The following is a 27169-nucleotide window of genomic DNA, read 5'->3' as shown; positions in this document are numbered from 1 at the left end:
ACGCGGGTCAAACAATTTAAAGGGTTCTTGCAGCGTACAAACTAATTTCCCCCTGAAAAGAGTTTTTTGCAGCGTACATTGTAAAAGCCCCTACAATAACCCATTTTTGTCGCAGCGAACAGTCAGAAGCCCCCTGCAATAGCCCAGGAGAAATTTTGTTCGCTGCAATATTGGTTGAGTAACAAATTCACAAACAAATTAATCGAGAATCAAAACTTCAGTTCTTCGCTCAACTCCTTCTTCCCTTAGCTTTCCCAGCTGCGTCGTCCCCTCCAAAAAAAAACCTTTCCCTGCTGAGACAAAAAAGCTTTCCCTGCTTCGTCAATCGGTGGTTTTGGTTCCTCGTGGTAGTTCTGGCCTCCTCGCCAGTCGCTGGTGGTTCTGGTCTCTTTTCTCGCCTCCTCTCCACCGTTAACTTGCTCGGCCGGTGGTTCCAAGGAAGAAGTTAGCTTGCTCGGCCGGTGGTTTCAAGAAAGAAGGTTGCTCAACCGGTGGTTCTCTGTCAATCTCCTCGCCGCTGCAAGTAATTATCTTCCCTGTCCCCTCTTGATTTTCTTTTTACGAATTAGGGTTTGTTCAATTCTTTTAGATATGTAGTTGATTATTGCAGTTAGAATTGTTTCCACGCACTTGATTATTGCAGTTAGAGTTGTTCGATTCTTTGTGAATAAAAAGAAAACTCTCTAATTGCAAAACTCAGAAAACTCGATTCTTTGTGAATAATAACTAGGTCATTGAAGATCTAAATTGGATTTTCAGTTGGATGCTTTTTCCTTGTATCTGTTTCAATTGAAATGAACACAACTGTAATGTTGGCTTGTTATGAAATTGGAGTCCTATCGTTTGTTTAAAGTATTTGCTTAGTTCAAGTACTTTGTTCTAGTGTTTGGATTTCAAATTTTGTACTTTGTCAAGCTTTTCTAAAGTTTGTTTACTATAGTCGGTTTAAATGTGACATAATTTGCTCGAGGTAAAGGAGAATGAGGATGGTTATTACTTGTTTAACATAATTTGGTATGTGTTGATTGCTGGCTGAATTTCTATTGACCTAATGCCTCAAAGTTTCTGTCTTGAAATTACAAAGTTGGTTGTAGGTATGCTCGTGAAGAGATGAGACGTGATAATGGATCACTTCCAATTTAGGACTACAACCTAGAGCTGGTGGATCAAAGAGGACAGAAGGTTAAAATGGAGTATGTGTCTGAGCAAAGGTTTGTGCTTGCTTACTGCAAGTTTTACTTTTTACACTATATGGGCTTCTGAATCTCTCCAGTTTCAGATTGCTTTACTCAAAAAAAAAACATAAAAAGTATTAAAAAAACAGTTTCTTTTTTAACATTTCTGATAATGTTGGGTTTTCGGTTCATCTTGATTTTGGATTATCAGGAGAGATTGAATCTTTGACTGAAATTGTTCATTATTTGAGGGAAATTATATTCAAAATGCTAGAATTTTCCCGTTTTTATTGGGTTCTCGGGAATATCCCCCCTTTTTTTGCATATGTTTCTGGGATTTTTCTTAGTTTGATTTGCTTTTGTTGAATTTTGTCTCTGGGATCTGAATTGGTTACCCAACAATAATAAATAGTTTCTCTGGGATCTGCTGGTATTTTGGTTTAATCTGCTGATTCGATGTATCATTGTAATTGTTTCATGTTTGTCTGTAGCAGATGTTGCAAATCCCATCTGTTTGACATTGTTCACACTACAATTAAAATGTTGAGAATCAGTTTGTATGAATCTTTAGATATTGCATAAGGAAGAAATAGTTAAGTTTGGTTGAAAATGGGGACTATTTTTGGCGCAACATGATTGTGGAAGTAGCTTTGGAATGGAAAAAGTAATTATTTAAGCGGATTTTCACTAAACAAGATATGTTTTGTGAGTCAATAAGCTGGAGAAAGTACACAATTGCTTTTAGTGCCTGATTATTGATTTAATCAGGCTATTTGTTTCAGTCTAATCTGTGTAAGATAGTGCCGTCTACGGTCTGCGTGTTTTGTGTGTTTCTAACTGGTGATGGTATTCTATTTGCGTGTTTGAAAATGGAAGGTCAAATTGCCTACACCCTTCAGTATTAATCCTCAATTAATTCCTTGAAAATTTAGAATGCCTTTTTTTATAAAAAGAATTTTTTTTTCTTTGGTGTATATGATCTTTACTTACAATGTTTAATACATTTACTTTATGCTCTTTAGAAAGGCAAGAAGAAGGAAGCACAGGATCAACAGAATGTTGAAAGTCTTTGATACCCATGCCAGATTCTGAGGAAGCACTCGCTGCTAAAGAAGGTGGCGATAGAGGTTCCTACGACAGAAAAACCCTGACTTCCTGTGCTGACACGAAGGCCATTGGTTCGTGTGTGGTATTATTATTATAACCTCTCAGTCAATGGTATTGCTGTTCAGTTATTTAGCACCAAAAATGATATATGTCCTACTCCAATTTGCCTTAACCTGGATTCTATGACTAGGTACGAATTTTTTCTTAAGGAACCGTGATGAATAGTCCACCTCTTCAGAGGATATTTTTCTCAATTATGACTTTCTAATACATGTCAACGGTGGGAAACCATTAATGGAGGGGGGTAAGTCTGGTTTAATTCATATTATGCATAAAAGATAACTCTCCATATGTTATTATTGAATTTATGCTAACTCTTGCTGGATTAATGAAAAGTTTTACTGGGGAATGACTAAATTTAGTCCAAAGTATTATTTTCTATATAGAACAAACCATCTTATCGTTAGGATGTGATCATATCTTGAACTGTTATCTCATGATTCTCATCTATTCTTGTATCATAAGAAATTTCTCTTTATTAGCTAGTACAGCTATTACTAACTGTTTAAATACTTGTGGAAGTGGTTCACCGGTTATTGTGTTTTTTTTGTAAATGCAGGAATAGATGATTTGATCGGTAAGATGGAAGTGCTTGGGAGGTATAATGCGTACCGATCAACAGAGGACTACAACTAATTTTGAACAGTTGCGACTACTCTGGTACAATATATTTATATTTATTATTCATGGAAAATCATTGTTTGCAGTTTGAAGCCAAGCCGGGACTCGTGCTCAGATTTCTGAGCTAGGTAGCAGTCTTCTTGGTCAACTTGTCCTAAGTTGACATTGTTTGCAGTAATCAAAAGTTTATAAATATAGACTAAACAGCTTTCATATTTGGTTGGTTACTTTTTTGTTCTATTCTGTATGAGTATTGGTGCATTCCCGTTGTGTATTAGCTAGAAATTTGTCCTCTGAGTATGAACATATATTGGAAATATGGTAGAATAGGTAGGAATTTATTCACTCTTAGACCAATTAAAGGGTTCAAATGGTATTTCTAAACTAGCAGAACTTTGATGGATGGATGGCCTTCGAGCGAAATGTATACATGTAGAGTTCACCTCTTATATAATCGAATTCAAAGAGATTGTATGCGTACAGTTTAAGCTAGTGTACAATATATTTGTTTCCCTAGGACTGTGGACTGATAGCTTTTGAGTTGTAGCAAAAATACTTTATCACTTGGGAATGGAAAACATTAACCAATGCTGCCTTCATCATAAGTACTTTAGCAGGCTGATATAAAAACAAGTGCAGGCTGATATAAAAAAAAGTGCAGCAGCATCACCAATGTACCTGAATCAGTAACACAGTAGCCACATGATTTGTAGAGAATCCAACATACCTAAATCAGATGGTACCTAAATCAAATGTTTCTATGGCTTGCTTACATATAATATTTGATAGTTGTTGCAGTGTTATACTGATGTCTTTTTTTCTTCAAGCTTTTTATATATTTTTTAATCTTGATGTTTGAACCATGAGATTAAATTTGTCAATTGATTTATCAGGTAGCATCACACGGCCTTTTGTTTGATAACTGGCGCATGAAAAGTTGCACTAGAAAACGCTTTATTCTCCCAAATACAGTATACCATCCTTGCTCATAGGGAGATATATTTTGCTCTGGATTGATCTGCAGCAACACCTTGACTTCAATGTTGATCTGGATTGATCTGCAGCAACACCTGAACTTCAATGTTGTTTATGGTAGAGTGAGCAGGCGCAAGGTCCCAATCTCAAAGTTGTGGCAGCTAAGCTGGCTACTAATCTTACTTGCATTTTCCATAATGAGATGCAACTAGGATAGCCAACAATTTGGGCTGCTGTCTGACAGGTTTTCCTCCTCACAGGAACATTGAATACTTGTGAGCATGTCCATCAGTCTCTAAATATTAGACCTGAGTTGGCTGCTAATGAAACAGGTAAATACCGGGATGGATGGCTGATAATGATTTTTAAATTTTGTATAATGGAGATTTAATGTTCAGTTGATCTGGAAAAGTATTCTCAGCTTTATTCAGTAGACTCGTGGAATTTTTTATACTTTTAATGTTGCACTTGTTGCACATATTTATATCTGTTTGCTAGGTGTTCCTCTATCATAATCAGTTTCTTCTTTTGTGTCTTTAGAGAAGAAAAAGAAAAAGAAGGAGTCTTTGCCTGTAAATGGTACATCTTCATTTTAATAATTTTCTACTTTCTTTAACTTCTTGGGAAGTTGCTGTAACGTTTCTTGTGTTGGTTTCTAATATTAGGAATGAAATTGGTAACTTGCAGCTTCAGGCATACAATGGATGCATCCTAGAATGGACGGACACGCATTCAACCCTTGCCAGACAAGCATGCAGAGTAAAAAAGAGGCACCTTCTGCAGAGTAAAAAAGAGGCAAGCTTTCATTCAACATTAAGCACGTCTCTTATTTCTTGTAGTTCCCTGGATTACTTGTAACATGCCTTATTATCTGAAATATTTAATAAACTATAAAAATGAACTTTCCAGCAGCAAAGCCTGTATTTTTTCCCATGGGTTTGAGTATCTCATGCTGTATATTCTTTATTCATTTCTGTGCTTTTTTATTTTGTAACCTAAATTAGCGTTTGTGAAACTGATGTGCCTGATTTCTGAGTAAAAATAACCAGAAAATGTCAAATTAACATGGAAATTAGGTCCGAGCAGAATTTAGGTGACAATAAACTCTTCTTTACTTACAGTGGACTTATTGGGTAGGATGGCTTCTGTAACCGTTTGCTAGTTGCATAGTTTTGACTTTCTAAGACTCATTCCAATCTATTTATGCACATTTAAGGCTCATTCGGTCGTTATAGGTTATATTTAAGCTAAAATGATATTTGTGCTCCCAACATTGAACTTAAGAACCTAAGGACTCATTTTATACTTATTACATGTTTAATATGCATAGTTTTAACTTTCTAAGACTAATTCCAATCTATTCATGCACATTTAAGACTCATTGGGTCGTTTATAGGCCATATGTAGGCTAAAATGACATATTCGTTGCCAACTTTGAACTAAAGAGCCTAATGACTCATTTCAAACTTATTACATGATTAATGCGCTTAGTTTTAAGTTTCCAATACTAATTTCAATCTATTTACGCACATTTAAGGCTCATTGGATCGTTACAGGTCATATTTAGGCTAAAATGACATTTTCGTTCCCAACTTTGAACTAAAGAACCTAGGGACTCATTTTAAACCTTTTACATGATTAATATGCTTAGTTTTAAGTTTCCAAGACTCATTCCAATCTATGAATGCACATTTAAGGCTCATTGGGTCGTTATAGGTCAAATTTAGGCTAAAATGACATTTTCGTTTCCAACTTTGAACTAAAGAACCTAAGGACTCGTTTTATACTTATTATATGTTTAATATGTATAGTTTTAACTTTCTACGACTCATTCTAATCTATTTATGCACAGTTAAGGCTCATTAGGTCGTTATAGGCCATATTTAGGCTAAAATGACATTTTCGCTCCTAACTTTGGACTAAAGAACCTAATGACTCATTTTAAATCTTTTATATGATTAATATGCATAGTTTTAACTTTCTAAGACTCATTCCGATCTATTTATGCACATTTAAGGCTCATTTGGTAGTTATAGGTCATATTTAAGATAAAATGACATTTTCGTTCCTAACTTTGAACTAAAAAACCTAAGGACTCATTTCAAATTTATTACATGATTAATATGCTTTGTTTTAAGTTTCCAAGAGTCATTCCAATCTATTTATGCACATTTAAGGCTTATTGGGTTGTTATAGGCCATATTTAGGCTAAAATGACATTTTCGCTCCCAACTTTGAACTAAATAACCTAAGGACTCATTTTAAATCTTTTACATGATTAATATGCGTAGTTTTAACTTTCTAAAACTCATTCCAATCTACTTATTCACATTTAAGGATCATTGGGTCGTTATAGGTCATATTAAGGCTAAAATGAAGCATTTTCGCTCCCAACTTTGAACTAAAGAACATAAGGACTCTTTTTATACTTAGTACATGTTTAATATGCATAGTTTTAACTTTCTAAAACTCATTCCAATATATATATGCACATTTAAGGCTCATTGGGTCGTTATAGGTTATATTTAGGCTAAAATGACATTGATACATATTGTAAATGTTTTTTTGTTAACTATTTTTTCTTTAATTTTTTTTCTTTATTGATCCTAATAGTGTAATATTGATTAACTTTGTAGGTACCTATCATTTGAAAAGTCTCGGATTGGGTTCCTTTGTCAGCAAGTATTTATTATTGGCCTGAGCGCTTGATCGAGGCTGTTTAGTTGTTCTAGAACAATTTTTATATTAAAATGTATGCGTACGTTGAAATTGGAACATATATTTAAATGTAGTACGTGCACTTATATATAAGCATAAGAGATGTTAATCCGATTCCTATAAACATACACATCCAAATAATACAGTATTATCCAAAAGGTAAACTACAAAACTGATTTTATTATTTAGGAATTAAAGTCCTACTTGAATTATAATTTAGAAATTAAAATCCTATATAATTTAGGAATAAGAATCCTACTTGAATTATAATTTTAAAGTCTTCCTTGAATTATAGAAGCCCAAAACAGAATACATATATTCTGTCAGTGTAATTACAGTAATTGTATCTCTCAATTTCAAAAGCTTTTGTGCGACAATGGATCAAGAACTGCAGAGAGAAATAAGGAAAAGAAGACGGGTGATACTCGATGAGGAAAGACAACAGAGGCAATTACAAGCAATGCAAGGTATCGTAAACCTTAAACGCTCTTTATTTTTCATTAATCTTTTTGACTAAATAACTGATCCTTGTTACGCAGTTAATCAAGAACCCAATAACACAGAATTGCAGAGAGAAAGAAGGAAAAGAAGACGAATGATACTTGATGAGGAAAGACTACAGAGGCAATTACAAGCAATGCAAGGTATTGTAAACCTTAAACGCTCTTTATTTTTCATTAATATTTTTGACTGAATAACTGATCCTTGTTACGCAGTTAACCAAGGATGATACTCGATGAGGAAATACAACAAAGGCAATTAGAAGCAATGCAAGGTATTGTAAACCTTAAACACTCTTTATTTTTCTTTAATATTTTTTACTGAATAACTGATCTTTGTTACGCGGTTAATCAAGAACCCAATAACACAGAATTGCAGAGAGAAAGAAGGAAAAGAAGACGACACGATGAGGAAATACAAATGCAATTAGAAGCAATGGAAGGTAGCAACACATTCCATATTATTGCATTAGGCACTTACCGTGATACAAATTCAATTTAATAGTAACTCTATTGATATGGAAAGTTCAGAAGCTTCTTACATTAGGAGCACCAGAAACTACTTTACCCACATCTTTTTACAACCTATCAATTCCTGCATGAGACTGTAATTAGTATGAAGACCTAAGGCCATAAAAAAAAGCCTATAATAAAACCATTATAAAAAAATGTACAGAAGAAGTTTGCAGATATGCAGAATGCTTACGTCCAGATGTGTCACATAGACCAATATCAAATCCACCTTCCTTCCCTCTTTTAAAAGCCTACGAAAGAACTAATCAGAACGAACCTTGTTAAGGCTATTTTGCACTGTCATCTGTTAACGCCAACCTGTTCGTTCCGCTCATATCTCAAGCTGATCACCAGCCGGAACAACAAATAACATGAAGCATGAACATAGAGATTCAATATTCTCCAAAGGACCCTTCCACAGCTGATTATCCCCCTCCCCCCCAATTAGAAGCAATGCAAGGTATTGTAAACCTTAACTGTTTGACTGAATACCTGATCTTTGTTACGCAGTGAATCAAGAACCCACTAACGCAGACTTGCAGAGAGAAAGAAGGAAAAGAAGACGGATGATACTTAATGAAAAAAGACAACAAAGACAATTACAACCAGTACAAGGTATTATAAGACTTAACATCTCTTTCTATGCTTACTGTAGTCATTAATGAAACCCACATCCCAAAACATGATTTGAGCAATCTCACATCTAATAATCCATAATTGATTCATTTAGTTGATAAAATTAAAAATCATTAAAATTTCTACAATTTGGATTAACTAAAACAACAAGAATCAAAGCCCATTACCAAGTCACAACCTTTAAAAGTACGGATTTTTCATGAAATACCCCCGAATTTTGGCGTAATTCACCAAATGCCCCTCGACTTTCAGTAATTCACCAAATGCCCCTCACAAATGACTTAATACCCAAAATACCCTTACTAATGATGCGCCGTTAGTCCTCCGTTAACCTAATTTTCAAATTCACCAAATACCCCTATTTTAATACTTATTTCACCAAATACCCTTATTCAGAAACTTAATTCACCAAATACCAATAACTTAAAATTACTCATTTTGATGCTCAACGGCTAGTTTTTGTGTTTGAAAATTAGCCGTTGCTTATTGTTTGCTTATAAATACTCTTTTTCTGACTGTTTATTGTAGTTTTCCTATTATTTTGTTAATTTCATATCATTTTTGTCATGAGTTTTCTTTCAAAATTATCATCCACACCCAATGAGTCCACATATGTAAGAGTCCCAAATAAATTTTGTTATCATGGGAGAAACTTTGACATCCGAATATCTGATACAACACTCAATCTGAAGCTCCGGTACAACACTAAAACAGAAAACACTCCTAAAAACACCTCAAAACGTCGCAACTCTTCAAGAAAATAGCTACTTCTTTTGTACCTTATTCTTTATGTGACCAATTAATTATATTTACCACGCAATCGGAAGGTATTCCTTTTTCAATATGGGAAATATCTTTAACATATGCAAACAGATTAAAAATAAAGCTCTTATTAATTTTATTCTAACGCATATGTTCCAACTACCTTGGCTTCTATTGCTTCCATGCCACATATTTAACGTTAACTCCCTTTTGTCTCCTGTCTCTACTGCCTCTAAACATCTTTCTTCAATCTCCTAACTTTCTCTCAACCTTACAGTCGAGGCATAAAGGTTTTCCCACTTTTCTTTTGAGCTAGGTCCTATTGACATGGTCAGATTTATGGACAAATGTCTATTTTTGGATTTGAGGGAACAAGAAAAAAAATGAAACTAAGGTATGTTCCAAAGCTCATGAACCAGTGAAAAAACATGAATCTTGGCACAAAGATTTGCCTCCAAACTCAAGATTTTCACATCATGAATCCAAGTTGAAATCGAGGTTGTGATAAAAATGTATGTGTTATTGAACTTGATTTCTTAGTTTCTTTACCATTCGGACAATAAGAAAATTAATGTGTTAGCTTTAGATTGAATTACTTCAGCTTCACTTACATAAGATCCCTTTGAAAATGGGGTTTTTTGGCCTTTTGCTCAGCTAAAGTGCATTGTCTTTACTGGATGAGGCCTGAACTTATTGGATCATAATTGAAACTTACTGAGTGTTGTATCGGAGCCTCGGATGGAAATTTCCTCCCATAATATTAGAAATTGTTTGGGACTCTTACATATGTGGATTCATGGGTGTGGATGATGATTTTGAAAGAAAACTCATGACAAAAATGATATGAAATTAACAAAACAATAGAAAAACTACAATAAATAGTCAGAAAAGGGGTTTTTATAAGCAAACAATAAGCAACGGCTAATTTTCAAACATAAAACTAGCCGCTGAGCATCAAAATGGGTAATTTTAAGTTATGTGTATTTGGTGAATTAAGTTTCAGAATAGGGGTATTATATGAAATAAGTAATAAAATAGGGGTATTTGGTGAATTTAAAAATTAGGCTAACGGAGGACTAACGGCGCGTCATTAGTAAGGGTATTTTGGGTATTAAGTCATTTGTGAGGGGCATTTGGTGAATTTCTGAAAGTCGAGGGGCATTTGGTGAATTACGCCATAATTCGGGGGTATTTCATGAAAAATCCATTAAAAGTATGCTAAATCACTATTTTCAAAACACTTACCTTTTATATGCATGAATTGAATTATTGTGCAGAAAAAACACATAATCAAGGATATTTGAGTTTAGGCCCACCTGAAGAGGAATGTCCATACTGTAGTGCAATAATGTGGTGGGAAGAGAGAATCAAGGAAAAGAGCACGAAAAACAGGACCGTTTTCAACATGTGCTGTCAACACGGTAAAGTAAAACTGCCAAAATTCAAAGAACCGCCAGAGTTATTAGCAAAATTGTTGAATTAATCGGGAGACATGGGAGACAGAAGTGCTGCAAACTTTAGACAGCTAATCCGTATGTACAACTCATGTTTTGCACTTACTTCAATGGGCGCCAAAATTGATGCTTCAGTAAACACAAATTCTGGGCCATATGTTTACAGAGTTAGTGGGCAAAATCATCATCTCATAGGGTCTCTTCTCCCAGTTGACGAAAAAAGGCCAGCATTTGCACAACTATATATATATGACACTGCATCAGAGATAAGCAATAGAACAGAAGCTGTCTGCAAGCATGACAAAAGCTCGGAATTAAATTCTGAGTTACTCTCCAAATTGAAGACCATGCTTGACAAAGTGAACCCCCTGGTACAAACCTTCAGAACAGCATAACAGAGAATAAATCAAAATGCAAAAGCAAAATGGTCAATCAGGCTACTTGGTACAAGGGACAATAAAAACAAGGCATACAACATCCCCACATCATCTGAGATAACCGCTCTTATAGTAGGAGATATTGGCCACAACACTTATGGAAGGGATATAATTATTGAGCACAAATCAGAAGGATTAAAAAGAATCAGTGAATTACACCCAAGCTTCATGGTTCTACAGTACCCTATGTTGTTCCCATATGGTGAGGATAGCTACCATCTTGGAATACCATATGTCAACAATAAAGGACCGGAAATAGGAAAAGGGAATGTGTGACAATGAGAGAATATTAGGCATACAGGTTGCAAACCAGAAAAACAGAAGGACAGACTCTCCTACGGGCAGCTCGACTACTCCAGCAATTTATAGTTGACTGCTATTGCGCAATTGAAGAAGAAAGGTTGTCATTTATTTGAAACCATCAACAACAACTTAGGTGCGACCTTTACAACAACCTACGAGATGCAATGGTACAAGGAGACACAACAGGGGCAGCAGTTGGAAAAAGAATTGTCTTACCAGAAACATTCACAGGAGGACCAAGGTACATGTACCAAAACTACCAAGACGCCATGGCAATTTGTAGATGGTATGGGAGCCCACATCTATTCATAACATTCACTGCAAATCCAAAGTGGCCTGAGGTTCAGTCAATGTTAAGTGAAATTGAAGATCAAAAGCCTGAAGATCGGCCAGATATCATGGCAAGGGTATTCAAACTGAAGCTATAACTGAAGGAAAAATGCCCTTGGTCCAAGTATGCATTCTATGTTAAGTCTAATAAGTGCGGTTCAGTATTAATTAACAAGTTAATAATTCAGTGAGATCAAGTGAGCTGAATGCCTAGCTAGAGGCCGCTTCAGTTCAAGTGGAATTAATGATATTAATCCACAACTTACTCTTGACTGAACCCGTAGGGTCACACAAAAAGTACGTAAACGAATCAAGTGTTTAATGGCATTAAATACTCTATCTATGGATATTCGGAATCGACGGATCTTGGTTTCAGTGGGAGCTGAGATCGTCACAAGCAAGAAATGAATACTCCGGAAATGATGATATTGCCGGAAACGGAAATATGGATCGTATCGGAAATATAAATATTATCCAAGTCGTAGATGTTGCCGGAAATGGAAACATGGTACGTATCGGAAAATATTATGGGAAATGGAAATATTGCCGGAATCGGAAATATTGCCGGAAACGGAAATATTGTCAGAATCGGAAATATTATCGGAATCGGAAAATAATTCCGGAAACGGAAATAATAAATATTTGTTCGAAACGGAAATTAATTCCGGAATCGGAAATATTAAATATTGTTCGTATCGGAAATGAATGCCGGAACCGGGAATTTAATCGGAAGCGTATCGTACGAATAAGCATCGGACGAGGCCTGCCGGACGAGGGCCCAGCACGAAGCCAGGTCATCGCCCAGCAAGCCAAGCGCGCCACACGAACAGCCAAGGCCACGCCAGGCCCAGCGCAAGGCCAGGCCCAGCAGGCCATGGCAGCGCGCGCAGCAATAGGCTGCGAGCTGTGCTGCTGCTCGCGTGGGCTTGCGGCTCGCGTGGGCCCAGCGGCCGTGTGGGCTGTGCGCGGGCATGGCCTGCACGCTCGTGGGTCATGCTCGTGTAGAGTTTGTGTTCACATACGAAACCTAAATTGTATAGGATTTGTTTGATGATTAAATTCCTAATCCTAAAAGGATAAAATTAATTAGTTAGAGTCCTACTAGGATTCTAGTTTAACTAATTAGTATCCTAATAGGATTCCAGTTCCTTTTTCATACCTCTATAAATAAGGGCCTAGGGTCATTATTTGCAGGTACGATTGAAGTATTCAAAGGGTAAGTTTTTGAAAGAAAACTCAGCCATACACTTGCAAACACATAGCCGAAATTCCTAGTAACCTTAAGGGCGATTCTAGTTGGTCTAACTTGAGGCGGATCCGGACGTACTGTGGACTATCTACGGAGGGACGACATTTGGAGTCCTAAAGACTTGTTCTTGTTCGGTTCGGGCGCAGCTAGGGAAGGCACGCTACAACATGTATGCATCTATTCTATGCTAAATGATTATGTGAAAATAATATGCGTACGCAGTTTGCAAGAATTGAAAGGGGTGATTAATTTTCGTAATTGTTAATTAATTGCAAATTTTGTTTATTTAATTATACGTACGCAGTTTTTCGGCAGTTTCTTCGTTACTCATCCAAATCGAGTGATTTTTGTGTCAATTCCGCATGTAAAAGGCATTCTAAAATTTTGACAAAATTAATATTTTTCGGCCGAACCCTGAATTCTCAAATTCGAAGCCTAACTATGACTTTTCGGAGGTTTTAGTTTTTCGAATGCAAAATTTCGTAAATTTAAGATGTTAAATTAATTTGATATTCATAATTTAGAATTAATTTGATATTCATAATTAGTTATAATTTAATTAGATACCTATGATTAAAAACCACCATAAAAAATTGTAAATTTATGTTAAATTTTAAATTTTTATGACCTAGACTTGAATCCATGTTAATCGGAAATCAATAAATTAATAAATTTTCGATTTTTCGCCCTAAAATTATGAAATTAATATGATTTATTAATTTGTCATTAATTTTGAAAATAAATTTTTTAATTTTTATGCGATTCGCTCATATAACTTGCACGCACAAAGCAATGGACGCTACGTGTTACCCTTAAGGGGTGTTGTATAGTGCGGGCATGCGACGACGAGCAAGGGAGCTCGTCGCCCATGCGGTACGAATGCAGCGAGCAAGGGCATGGTGCACGAGCACAAGGCAGCAGCCCTGCCTTGTGTCGTGGGCTGTGTGCAATGGGCGCATGGGCAAGGGCGAGAGCAAGGCACGAGCAGTCGCGTGTGGGCAGCAAGCGTGCTGCGCCACAGCGCGCACTGCCTCGCGCAAGCATGCGGAGCCACGCGCGCAACGAGCGCAAGTGTGCGTGCGACGAGCGCTGCGCCCAGCGATGGCGTGCAGCGTGCTTGGTGCGACGTGCGACGAGCGCTGCGCCCAGCGATGGCATGCAGTGTGCTTGTTGCGACGTGCGACGAGCGCTACGCCCAGCGATGGTCAGCAGCATGCTTGTTGCGACGAGCGCTGGCGCGCGCCTTGCGATGGGGAGCAGCAGCGATGTGACGCAGCGCATGGGCTGCGCGCACATGGCCAGCGATGGCTGTGTGCGTGTGGCCCATGGGCGTGCGTTGCGTGGGGTGTTTGCGTTGCGATTAGATCGTTTTGAAATTTTAAAATTAATAATTTAAATTATTTTCTTGGATTTTAATTTTGAATATTGTAATTATAATAAATTTTATTTATTCTAATTATTTTACTAAAATTAAAATCATGAATTAATTTAAATACGACTGAAATTAAATTAAAATTATGGATTCAATTATAAATTTATATGAGCTTTAAATTTTAATTAAATTTGTATGTTTCCGGTTAGACTAGAAATACATTTTTATGTTTAAAATTAGTAAAGCATATGAATTTATTGGTTTAAGTGGGAGCCCTTTTAGTCATATTCTCTTGATTAGGTCTACAAATCCTTAAGGTTAAAACAACTTGATTAGAATTAATAAGGACTGAATAATTTGTAGATTATTGGTGCCCTTGATTAATTGCTGCAAATGTTTATGTGATGCATAATGCTTTTTACTAACCAGCTATGTGGGCCATTCATGATAATGAATGGGTGAATGGTATATATTGTATACGTACTGTTTTGCAGGTTATGAAGTGACTAGTATGGCTCAAATAGGATAGAAAATATGGTCTGCGTACCATTGATTTGAATGTAATTGGTCTAAAGTACCAAAGTTGTTTTTCAATTCAAATATGGTCTGCGTACCATCAAATAGTTGTAATTAGTTTTAATTATAGCTTATTCTATTTGAAGAAAATGGTGCCTCCCACGGAGATTTTCAAGACGGACTTTGAAGTTAAAGCTTCAAGATGAAGTCGGGTCATACTAGATCACATTTATCTTATGCATGTTTTAAGTTATTTATTGCTTTTAAATATGTCTTAAAACGCATGAGATCAAAGCTTGATTATGTTGCATGATTAAGGATTTTAGTTCACTTAAAATCTAACCAACATAGTAAGAGCCTTAAGTTCCAAACTTAAAAATTGAGTTAAAAGGTGCCATGCCAAAATATACACTTGCTTGGATATCCTTTACATCAATCTAGTAATAGTTTTCGCTCAGCGAGGTGTTACTTATTGGTCCTAAAGGGTCAAGGTACACAAATAATTGTAAGTACATGTTAGTTTTGGTGAAACTCAACGATATAAGTAAGGAGTCCTTTTATGTCGTGGCAAAATCGATAGGTTTACCTAATAAGTTCTTAGACGTACCTATCAACCAAGAATAGTTTCTAGACTATTGGCAAAAGGCTTTTGCTTACCTAAGATGTTCTAGGATTAAGTCGACAAACCTTGCTTAGTTCTTCAATGATTTTAGGATCTTGGAATCATTTTATTCACACCTGCCGGAACAATAAAATCGAATAAAATGCTAATAACTTGTTTAAATTGCATGATTGCTTTAATTTTCAAGTTATTAATCATGACAAATGTTTATACTTTGCATGCTTCAATGTATGTTTTAATTATTGTTTATAATTAAATATCTTGCACTGCAGTAAATCCTTTTAGAAAGGTAACAGTAAATTTCCTCGATTGGTAATGAATCCAAGAACGATTCACGGAAATGAGAGAAAATGAGCAATTTAAATGTACGTTTCTTTTAGCGACTTTTATGGTTGTTTTCGAGTATCAAAATCGAATGGCAAACCAATCGGTGCTTGTGAATTCAAAATACAATGTAGTTTTGAGATCATAAAGCATTGAGTTTAAACGCTCAGCTTTACCAATGGTTAACAATCTAATATCTTTGTCCATTTAATTCTCGAATGAGTCTAGTCCCTAGACATTCGAATAGATCGATGCTTAGAGAACTTTAGAAGCTCCTGGTAAGATCATCTAGTTGAAAACAGAATATTCAACATAAATTAAAATGGTAATAACTTTCTTGTAGTGACATTGGACATGTCTAAACAAAGTATAAAAGTCAACACTAAAAAATTCAATTCTTAAGGCTATAAGAAAGGGTACAAGAAATAGGAAAACAAGGAACAAGTGAGAGGAACTTACAATTCCGTTTCTACCTAAAAGTTAATGTTTAAAGAGAAGTGACCTGGCAATCAAACTTCCTTGGTATTATATACCGCTTGAGGTTCTTACTTCGGTAATAACTCAAACAATGGAAGCTAGGCTACACTAATGGCCTACAAGTGGGAAAAGAAGCATAGCAATGCTACATTAATTGTAGGGTCATCTAGTTTGTTTTAAGTCCTTTCAAAGGCTGGAACTTAATGGCTATTTTGTTCCATAATCAGCATACCTATATTTCTGCTTCAAACACAGAAAGACTCATATTCAACAAAAACAAAAACAATGTTTGTCTGTTTATTTGAATGAAATGGTCATTTACAGGTTGAGTCAGTATGCTTGATTAAAACAAACAACTCTTTAAATAAAAACTTTACTAGGTTCAAATCAACCCCTTGATTTGAATTCCACTAATCTTTGGCATTGTTGCTTAGACCATATCAACAAGTTAACATTCAAAAGCTCTATTTTATGGACTTTTGAAAGTTGATTGATTTCTAGATCATTCAAGACAAGCTAGTCTTACTTGTTGAAAGTAACAAAAGATATGAACTATTGTTAGAACATCTAGACAATAGAGTTCAAAAGCTAAAAGACGGTTTTATGACTTTATTATTTCACACAGATTTGAGTGAATATAGGTTTATTTACTCAATGTGATATAAGTTTGAATCTGTTTGGCTAGTTCAAAGATTCAGAAGTATAAATCCCACTTGGCAAGAAATCATAAAGATCTAGGTTAGATCATGTTGAGGATTGCTTAAGTCAAGAATGATCATCAATGATTGTGTGTTGTAATTTTACGATCTAGCTCCATAAGATATGGCATATCTACGTTGGAATGATCGAAGTCAATTGGTACTTAATTCGATCAATGATGATTCATAAAGATTTTTCCTATAATTTCTAAACAAAATGCTCAACTACCACCAAACTAAACCAATTTCGTCAAAGCCATTGAAAAGTAATTTCAGAATATCTTTTCATAATATATCTAAAGAGTTCCTAAACTCAGTGGGAGCTCAGTGTTTGTTATTCAACAAACTAAGGCCCAAGTATAAATATATGTTTCATTGTGATTTATTCAAATGAGACACAAGGGTATTGTTTCTACCACGAATTTTTAAGAACATAATGTTTGTTTGCTCGAAATAATGTCCTTTTGGAGATTCGTTTCCAAAATAACAAGTGGGAGAAAATAGACCTCGAAAGTCTTCGAGGCGAACAACAAACATAAACGGACATTCCGGAGGCTTTTCGAAGTTCTTTAGAAAATCCGAACATGTATTCTTTAAGGACTTTAGAAGTGGCTTTAAAGAATAGACATCTCTTAGAAGACTTTACAAGTGCTTCAAGGAGAACAGAATATTCAAAGGACTTTCAAGTGTCTGTTGATATTCTATTGTTTGATGTTCTATACCCAAGTAGGCATGGAGTTCAAGTCACTGAAACTATGAGATTCTTCTATTAGATAGTGAAGAAACATAGAGATCAGACCAATGAAACCATGAGATTCTTCTATTAGATAGTGAAGAAACCTACAACTTGCAGTCAAACTATTATCATGTAGATTAATGAGTTTATAACCTGTAAGAAAGCTATGACGAAACCCAAATTCCCTAAAATGGTTAGAGGCCATATATAGACTCAAATGTTTTAAATGGTTAGAGGCCATAAAACATACTCAATGTTTTGATGACAAAATTGAAATTTTGTTGATTTGCAAGAATAGTTTCACACCTATTGGTTGCAAATTTGTTTTAAGGTTAAAAACCATCAAACATGGAATTGTGTTCACACACAAAGCTAGATTAGTTGCTAAAGGTTACAAGCAAATTCATGGCATGGATTGTGTTGAAACCTCATGCATAATCATAATGCTCAAGTCTATAAATCAAGCAACCTAAACAGTTGAAAGTAAAAGTACTTATTGCCTAAGAAGCAATAAAACAGGGTTGTTTGTTTATGTTAAAGAGTTCTTCACTAAACTTGGGTAGATCATATGTCTTCTGACTTGATGGTTCTTCATTGCAAAATGCGTAGAACTACTCTTGTAGCTAGAAGGAATAGATCACAAAATAAACACACTCAAAAAGATCTTATCATCATATCTCGAAGAACATTCGATGAAAAGATATTAAGATTGGCAAAGCATGATAACTAAACCTATGCAACAAGTGAGAAACAACACTCACATTGTGGCACTGGAAATCAAGCATAGCTTTGAATTCCATGAACTGTTTTAAGGATGGGTTCGAGGCCCATGGCTGTAGAACATTAGGGTTGAACATTTATCATATATGAAATGTATTTTCATATTCCATTTAATCTTGGCTTAGTATTAAATGATGAGTCCCTTCAATTTGACGATATATTCAAGATAGACTGTCAGGACCAGTCCTGTGACTAAGAAATGTCTATCAAGTGAACTTGAATGTCAAAAGTTGAAAATGGTCCCTAGTCGGAGTTTTCTATAAAATTGGACGCATAGAAAACGTTAGACGACTAGAATGCAAGATGACTAGTAGTTCTGTTTCTTGAACTATGTGGACATGGCAATGTCATAATCATTTGCATAGATACTTACTTTGGGAAGACTAGTATCGGACAGACCTATGAAACTTTACTGTAAGCGATGAAAATCTGTCATAAGTAAATTTCATTAAAATTATTAGACACTAAATCCTCAATACCTGAGTGATTTGAGATTACTTGTTTGAGAACTGGTTACTTTGACGTTGACCAATCGTCGCACCGTAAAAGGAGGCTATAAAGGCAACGCTCAGGTAATCACCTATCAAACGAAGTCTAATCTCAAGATCGCAAGATTGGGATTGTCCTCCCATAAATCGGGATGAGATGCTTAAAAGTTGTACAAGGCCACTCGGAGAGCTAGAAACTGTGAAATGCATGGCCGTGCTCGGATGAATCATAGGTTATGATTATCTGTTTATTTGATCAGTTGAACTCTGAAACCGAGAAACACCTCTGCACATAATAAGGATGACAACTCTTACTTTATGTTCAAGAGCAAGCATCGAGCGACAAATGAATTAGGAAATGCACACTTGTCCCTAAGGACAAGTGGGAGACTGAAGGAAATAATGCCCTTGGTCCAAGTATGCATTCTATGTTAAGTCTAATAAGTGCGGTTCAGTATTAATTAACAAGTTAATAATTCAGTGAGATCAAGTGAGCTGAATGCCTAGCTAGAGGCCGCTTCAGTTCAAGTGGAATTAATGATATTAATCCACAACTTACTCTTGACTGAACCCGTAGGGTCACACAAAAAGTACGTAAACGAATCAAGTGTTTAATGGCATTAAATACTCTATCTATGGATATTCGGAATCGACGGATCTTGGTTTCAGTGGGAGCTGAGATCGTCACAAGCAAGAAATGAATACTCCGGAAATGATGATATTGCCGGAAACGGAAATATGGATCGTATCGGAAATATAAATATTATCCAAGTCGTAGATGTTGCCGGAAATGGAAACATGGTACGTATCGGAAAATATTATGGGAAATGGAAATATTGCCGGAATCGGAAATATTGCCGGAAACGGAAATATTGTCAGAATCGGAAATATTATCGGAATCGGAAAATAATTCCGGAAACGGAAATAATAAATATTTGTTCGAAACGGAAATTAATTCCGGAATCGGAAATATTAAATATTGTTCGTATCGGAAATGAATGCCGGAACCGGGAATTTAATCGGAAGCGTATCGTACGAATAAGCATCGGACGAGGCCTGCCGGACGAGGGCCCAGCACGAAGCCAGGTCATCGCCCAGCAAGCCAAGCGCGCCACACGAACAGCCAAGGCCACGCCAGGCCCAGCGCAAGGCCAGGCCCAGCAGGCCATGGCAGCGCGCGCAGCAATAGGCTGCGAGCTGTGCTGCTGCTCGCGTGGGCTTGCGGCTCGCGTGGGCCCAGCGGCCGTGTGGGCTGTGCGCGGGCATGGCCTGCACGCTCGTGGGTCATGCTCGTGTAGAGTTTGTGTTCACATACGAAACCTAAATTGTATAGGATTTGTTTGATGATTAAATTCCTAATCCTAAAAGGATAAAATTAATTAGTTAGAGTCCTACTAGGATTCTAGTTTAACTAATTAGTATCCTAATAGGATTCCAGTTCCTTTTTCATACCTCTATAAATAAGGGCCTAGGGTCATTATTTGCAGGTACGATTGAAGTATTCAAAGGGTAAGTTTTTGAAAGAAAACTCAGCCATACACTTGCAAACACATAGCCGAAATTCCTAGTAACCTTAAGGGCGATTCTAGTTGGTCTAACTTGAGGCGGATCCGGACGTACTGTGGACTATCTACGGAGGGACGACATTTGGAGTCCTAAAGACTTGTTCTTGTTCGGTTCGGGCGCAGCTAGGGAAGGCACGCTACAACATGTATGCATCTATTCTATGCTAAATGATTATGTGAAAATAATATGCTTTCCTGGCTTTATGGTTTTTCCGCATGATTTATGAATTGTCATATGTATCATAACCTAACAATAACAGCTCATGAGATGTCTTAAAAAAGACCATTACTTCGGTATTGACGTGGCAGGTAAAAGTAAAACTAACTCATTGATATATATCTTAACAAATTATTAAAAACTTGCGTTTCAGTTGTTTATTGGAAACTATTTATTTATATTAACCTTAAATAATCTATAATGCAGATGTTTGCATTGTGGAGTTCCAAAAGAGAGGTTTACCTCATGCTCATATACTTCTATGGTTAAGTGAAGAAGGAGTAGAGCTCAGTCCGCAATTTATAGACAGTATCATTCTAGCAGAGATCCCTGACAAAGAAACAAACCCCGAATTATACGCTGATGTTTCACGTTACATGGTTCATGGCCCCTGTGGTAATGCTAATCCGAACTGCCCCTGCATGGTGGATAAAAAATGCAGCAAAAACTACCCCAAACAATTCAATTCAGAGACTACTATCGATAGCAATGGTCACCCTGTATACAGAAGAAGGGAGGATGGCAGGTATATATATTTACATACAATATATCTATTTAGTATAATAAATGATATATACATTGCTACATACTTAAATCATAAAAATAAAACATGTAACAGATTCTTAAGTATAAATGATTTGTACATTACCACATTACATTTTATTTTCAATAAATAATAGTCCAATTTTACTACGCAGTACATAGTATAGAGTACACTTACTACTGTTAGACACTCCCTCCGTCTCTTTTTGTTTTTTAAGTTTGGCATTTTTCACGCGTTTTAACGAATAATTAATTTGCATTGAAATCCCTCAATTTTTTTATTTAAACGAGATAAATTACGTTTATGTATAATGTTTTCACTTTTATCAAAATTCTGATATTGGGAAATGAGAAAATTTTAATGTACCAATGGAAAAGTGTGAGTGATTAAATGACCCAATGAATTTGATTGGTTAAAATAATAATTGGATCAAATTTTGATAGAATACTAAGTTATTTATGTGATAATATAAAAAGAAATGTAAATAACATTTTGAAATACCCAAAAAGGAAAACGTAAAAAACAAAAAGAGACGGAGGGAGTATTTTAGAAGAGTGTTCACACTTTGCTCAATGTATTAGCAATTCAATAATTCCTACCTTTCACATTAGCTAATTATGTGATCATGATTTTTACCAACTACCAGGTTCATTAAAAAAGGAGACCATATCATGGACAATAGATCAGTTGTTCCCTACAATCCAGGCCTACTAATAATGTTTGACGCTCATATTAATGTGGAATGGTGTAACACTGCACGTGCAATCAAATACCTATTTAAATATATCTGTAAGGGACCTGATAGGACCACCATGATTACCACTTATGACTAAATGGATGAGGTCAAATCTTACCTCGACTGTAGGTACATCTCAGCGTGCGAGGCCGCATGGATAATTTTCGAGTTTGAAATCCAGGAAAGAAGTCCGGCGGTCATACGTCTGCCGGTTCACTTAGAAGGAGAACAAGCAGTTGTGATAAGAGATAATAACAATTTGAACTTTATCATAAACAGAGAAGATATCAATGCCACGATGCTCACTGAATGGATGAAAATAAATGTTGTAGACGAACATGCAAGGTCACTGACATATACAGAATTTCCGACAGAATATGTTTGGACAACAACTAATCAGGTCGACGAATTTGGAAATAAAAAAGGACAAAGACATGGGAGAAGAGACAACTCGGAAAAAGCATCGGCAGAATCGCATACGTGCACCCTTCAGCAGGAGAAAGGTACTACCTACGCCTTATGCTCAACATTGTCAGGGGCAGTGGATCCTTCCAAGATATTAGAAAAGTGGATGGTCATGTGCATCCTACGTGCAAGGAAGCGTGCTATGTGTTGGGCCTACTTAACAATGACAAAGAGTGGCACGATGCTATAAAAGATGCAAACCAATGGGCAATGCCATCACAGCTTAGAGAACTCTTTGTAACCCTACTGTTATTCTGCGAAGTAACTGACATGCAAAACTTATGGGAGATCAGCTTCAAGGATCTTTCAGATGACATACAGCAGAAGAAAAGGAGGTTATTTAAACATCCAGATCTTATACTCTCGGAAGATCAGATCAGGACATACACCCTCATTGAAATCGATAGAATCCTGGTGAAATTCGGAAAATCGTTGTCTGATTTCAAAGATATGCCACAACCTGATCTCACGGAAGTAGATTGCATAGAAAACAAGCTTAAGAAAGACTCTACGACACCAGACAACTACAAGCAGATTGGTCCGATAGAATAAAAAGGCTAAACAAATAGAAGTTAGATGTTTACAACAGAGTGGTGCAAGATGTCGAAAAAGAAACGAGGGAGACATTTTTCGTGTACGGCCATGGAGGGACAGGAAAAACATTCATGTACTGCACCATCACCGCTAAGCAACGTGATGATCGCAAAATAGTTCTAAATGTTGCATCATCAAGTCAGCCATCTATCTATCTTAGAGTTATGTTATTATCTAATTACATTGCCTACCAATATTTGACAAAAAGCATAAATGATTGTATCACATGATAGGATATATTAATTTTACTGTATCTTCTTAGGTATTGCTGCCCTACTGCTGCCCGGAGGAAGAACAACACATAGCAGATTTGAGATACCGATTGACCTCCTAGAGAATTCCACGTGTAACATCAGCCGCAAATCACAACTAGCTGAACTCATCTGACATACATCGCTGATTATATGGGACGAAGCCCCTATGGACCACAGGTTTGCATTTGAAGCAATTGATCGCACTCTAAGGGATATTATGGGAGATAAGAACTGTGAATCAGCATCTAAGTTGTTTGGTGGGAAGGTAGTATTACTTGGAGGAGACTTTAGGCAGGTATTACCCATCATCCCAAAAGGAGGAAGACAGGATATTGTTCAAGCATCGATCAACAGATCCTACATTTGGAATGAATGCAATGTTTTCATTCTCAAACAAAGCATGAGGGTACGAGAAGGGAACACAAACGCAGAGAACCACCATAAAAACAAGAGGTTCAATGAATGGATTTTAGCTATGGGTGACGGGAGGCTTGAAGCACAATCTGAGGACCACGAAGCTGAAGGAACATGGATTGAAATACCAAGTGAATATATAGCAGAAGTGGAAATATCGGAAATTGACGGGATCGTGGAGACAATTTACCCAGATTTTCAACTGAGGAAAAGTGACAACAACTATTTAAGGGAAAGGGCTATACTCACACCCTTAAATGAAACCACGGACACCATAAACGAATACATAATGGGTCTCTTACCCATAGAAGAAAGGACCTACAAAAGCCGCGATGAAATATGCTTATCTTCAGCCGAATGTGACACACAGTTCAATGCATACCCAACAGAATATTTGAACAGCCTAAAGTTACCAGGTTTACCCCACCATGAGCTAAAGCTGAAAGAAGGAATGTCGGTCATGCTTCTTAGAAATATCAACCCCCCACAAGGCCTGTGCAATGGGACTCGGCTTATGATAACCCACATCGGAAAGTTTGTAATAGAAGGAAGGATCATAACGGGTTCCAAACAGGGAAACAAAGTCCTAATACCCAGAATTGTCATGACATCAAAGGACAGCAAACTACCCTTCATCTTAAAAAGAAGGCAATACGCTTTGAAGCCTTGCTATGCAATGACAATAAACAAAAGCCAAGGACAATCACTCTCATTTGTGGGAGTATACTTACCGAAGCCTGTTTTCTACCATGGACAACTCTATGTGGCAGCATCAAGAACAACTTCTCCGGAGGGCCTAAAGTTCTTTATCAATGATTCGTACCAGAAATACAAAAAACACACAAAGAACCTCGTCTACAAGGAAGTTTTTTCAAACTTGCCTAGCCTGTAAAAGGAAAAAACTACAATTTTCTGTTATAAGTTTACATTTTTTTAGTAATAATCGCATACTTTTGTTGATGAAAAATTGTTTATATAACTCATATAGTCTTTTTAATAGATTAGTACAGAAAATTCGTAACATACCTCACATTACTTTCTCTACTAAATTACTCAATTAGCAGGCCGTTCAAAACGTTTCTAGCTCACTAACTAAGCTGAGGCGCTGAGCTAAACATATATTTCCTCCCATGTTACTATGTTTATCCTATATTCACAGAGTAACCATGTTACATTCAACCATATCCTAATACTGAGTACAACAGAATCAATCAAGACATAAAACAGAAAAGCAACAAGACTGTCAATTGCATGAAACAGGAAAGGAATCAAACCTTAATAGTGCCGATCTTTGAGGATGATGAGTTGCGAGTCCCTGAACCCTCACAAAGAAGGGTCAGCTACAGTAAAAAGCATAATCAAGATTGACCCCAAAAAGCTACTCAACAAAAATCTGTAAAATCAACATTTTTAAAACAATATTTGCAACAGATAAACTAAGCCCAATAAGAAATAACCAAACATCAAATCGGATAAAACGAAAAATCTCAAACCCAAATCCTGTAATTAAATTAAACTTTTACAAACAATAACAAAATTCAAGGGGTGAAGATAAAGGTCGCAAGTTGCGACAACATTTAGTTGTCGCAATCTTATGTGTCGCAGTTTAATTGGTACATATAGGCGCCACGTAGGCTACGCGTCATCCGGATATTTTTACTACCAATGCAATATTTTTACTATGAAAATATGTAAATAAAGTAGTCGATATAAAAAAGGAAACAAATTAGAATGTTAAGATTTTCCCACCTTTTTTTGTACATATATAATATGTTATATATAAGTTAATTATTTCAGTTTCTAATTTAAATCATGACACGTAAACATGTCATGTCATTATTATGACACGTCTTAAAGGTCGCATGTTGTGACCTTTATCATTTTCAAAATTCAAGAATCGCATCTCACCTTCCTGAACTTCCTCACCGGCTGCTCTTTCACCGAAGACATGAGAGAATTTCTAGCCCAACGGAGATGGCGGTGGTCCAACGCCGGAAACATCACCATCGCCACCTCCGCCACCTCCGTCGCCACCGTTCATCGCTTTCTATCTCCTTCTAATCTCCTCCATTCTCTCTCCTCGGTCAAATCAAAAACCGAAAATTCTCAAAGCCCCACTACTCCTTCATCAAACTCAGTTCCAATATGGTAATCTTGATCGATTTTGAGAAATTGATCAGAAGATCAACCCCAAAATAAACACAGGAAAAAAAAAAGTAGGAGATTTCAATGAAGAAAAAAAATGTCAGCTTTTCATTTCCAACATTCCAACTATCAGATTTCGATTAGTCTCAATTTCTCTCTCTTCTCTGTCTGTCCTATTTTTTAAGATTATCACTTACTAATTAATAATCAAACCTAAGTACAAATTCCAAATCTCAAATTACAACATAAAAATCGAAATGGCAAGAAAAATAAAAAGTTAATGTCAGAATAAGACAAGTTTTTTAGAACCAATTCATTTTAACTTAATAGATTCTCACTAATTAAATTAGAGAGTAATTTTACATTTTTCTTACAATATATAATAACTCAACACGTCACTTTTATCTGATTTTAATAAATTCAACTCACCCTCTTAAAATTACATGCTGGTCAATCTGTACCTTTTGAATGCGGAGACAGTAATACGAAGTACTTCGTTCGTATAAAAGTATTTACAAGTGGTGTATAATAAATATTATATACCAGAGTACAAGTTAACCCAAAACGCTCAAAAGTTAGCCTTATATATGTAAATGTTGTCTATTTTTAGCCCCGTGCGATTCACGGATTCTATTAAATTATTAAGTTAAAATAAAACTCATATATATCAACTGCTATATTTATATACTACCTCCGTTTCAAGAAGATCTTTAGAGTTACTATTTGCACGAACTCTAATGCAATATTTACAAATTAACTTAATTATTACTCTATAGTTGTTAATAGTTATTAATTGTCTTAAGAAAAAACCACAAAACTACACCATCCATTTACCGTAACGCAACCTCATAACATAAATACAAAACCTTTACTAAAAAGAAAAAATAAAACAAACCCGTGCATCGCACGGGCTTCAAAACTATACAAATTAACTTAATTATTACTCTGTAGTTGTTAAAAGTTATTAATTGTCTTAAGAAAAAATCACATAATGACACCATCCATTCACCGTAACGCAGCCTCATAACATAAATACAAAACCTTTACTAAAAAGAAAAAATAAAACAAACCCGGCCGTGCATCGCACGGGCTTCAAAACTATACAAATTAACTTACGGTTTTTTCATGAAATGCCCCTGAGTTTTCACGAAATTCACCAAATACCCCTCGACGTTTCAAAATTCACCAAATACCCCTAACCTTCGATATAATTCACCAAATACCATAAATAACGTCATCAGCCCCTAATTAACCCAATTAACCTCTAATTAACCCACTAATCCCCTATTTAACTCTTTTTTTTTTATTTTCCTTTTCTCTCTCCCCCTTCCTTCTTCACTTTCTTTCATGGATGCCATGGAAGCCACCCTTCTTCTACCTCC

At 36.1% G+C, this 27169-nt stretch overlaps 4 long non-coding RNA genes across 17 annotated transcripts; 3 read left to right on the top strand and 1 right to left on the bottom strand.

Annotated features, from left to right (window-relative positions):
• Positions 1-150: 150 nt before the first annotated feature.
• Positions 151-4908, top strand: LOC110790792 (uncharacterized). Of its 12 annotated transcripts, none has more exons than XR_002533925.2 (8): positions 157-523; positions 1085-1211; positions 2198-2353; positions 2473-2586; positions 2902-3002; positions 3857-4270; positions 4479-4517; positions 4626-4908. It is a non-coding gene; the product is annotated as an uncharacterized lncRNA (long non-coding RNA). The 12 variants fall into 12 exon arrangements; XR_008930447.1 differs by having other exon boundaries at positions 2198-2393; XR_002533921.2 differs by having other exon boundaries at positions 158-523; positions 2198-2364.
• Positions 4909-7013: 2105 nt separating this feature from the next.
• On the top strand, positions 7014-18647 carry LOC110790782 (uncharacterized). Its single transcript, XR_008930453.1, has 6 exons — positions 7014-7123; positions 7196-7300; positions 7373-7431; positions 7513-7599; positions 8180-8284; positions 10345-18647. It is a non-coding gene; the product is annotated as an uncharacterized lncRNA (long non-coding RNA).
• On the bottom strand, positions 10693-26104 carry LOC110779991 (uncharacterized). 3 transcript variants are annotated; one of them, XR_008930454.1, is made up of 5 exons: positions 25551-26104; positions 24917-24982; positions 22034-24789; positions 20879-20965; positions 10693-10810 (listed from the first exon to the last, which is right to left on the bottom strand). It is a non-coding gene; the product is annotated as an uncharacterized lncRNA (long non-coding RNA). The 3 variants fall into 3 exon arrangements; XR_008930456.1 differs by having other exon boundaries at positions 22034-22120; positions 25551-26101; XR_008930455.1 differs by having other exon boundaries at positions 22034-22131; positions 25551-26100.
• LOC130470317 (uncharacterized) lies at positions 18677-21328 on the top strand. The gene is made up of 2 exons (XR_008930457.1): positions 18677-20564; positions 20843-21328. It is a non-coding gene; the product is annotated as an uncharacterized lncRNA (long non-coding RNA).
• Positions 26105-27169: the final 1065 nt, after the last annotated feature.

This window comes from Spinacia oleracea, chromosome 3 (assembly GCF_020520425.1).
Source record: "Spinacia oleracea cultivar Varoflay chromosome 3, BTI_SOV_V1, whole genome shotgun sequence".
NCBI classification, from domain to species: Eukaryota; Viridiplantae; Streptophyta; class Magnoliopsida; order Caryophyllales; family Amaranthaceae; genus Spinacia; species Spinacia oleracea.
Note: the sequence above shows the minus strand (reverse complement) of the source record. Positions and strands in the feature narration are given on the sequence as shown.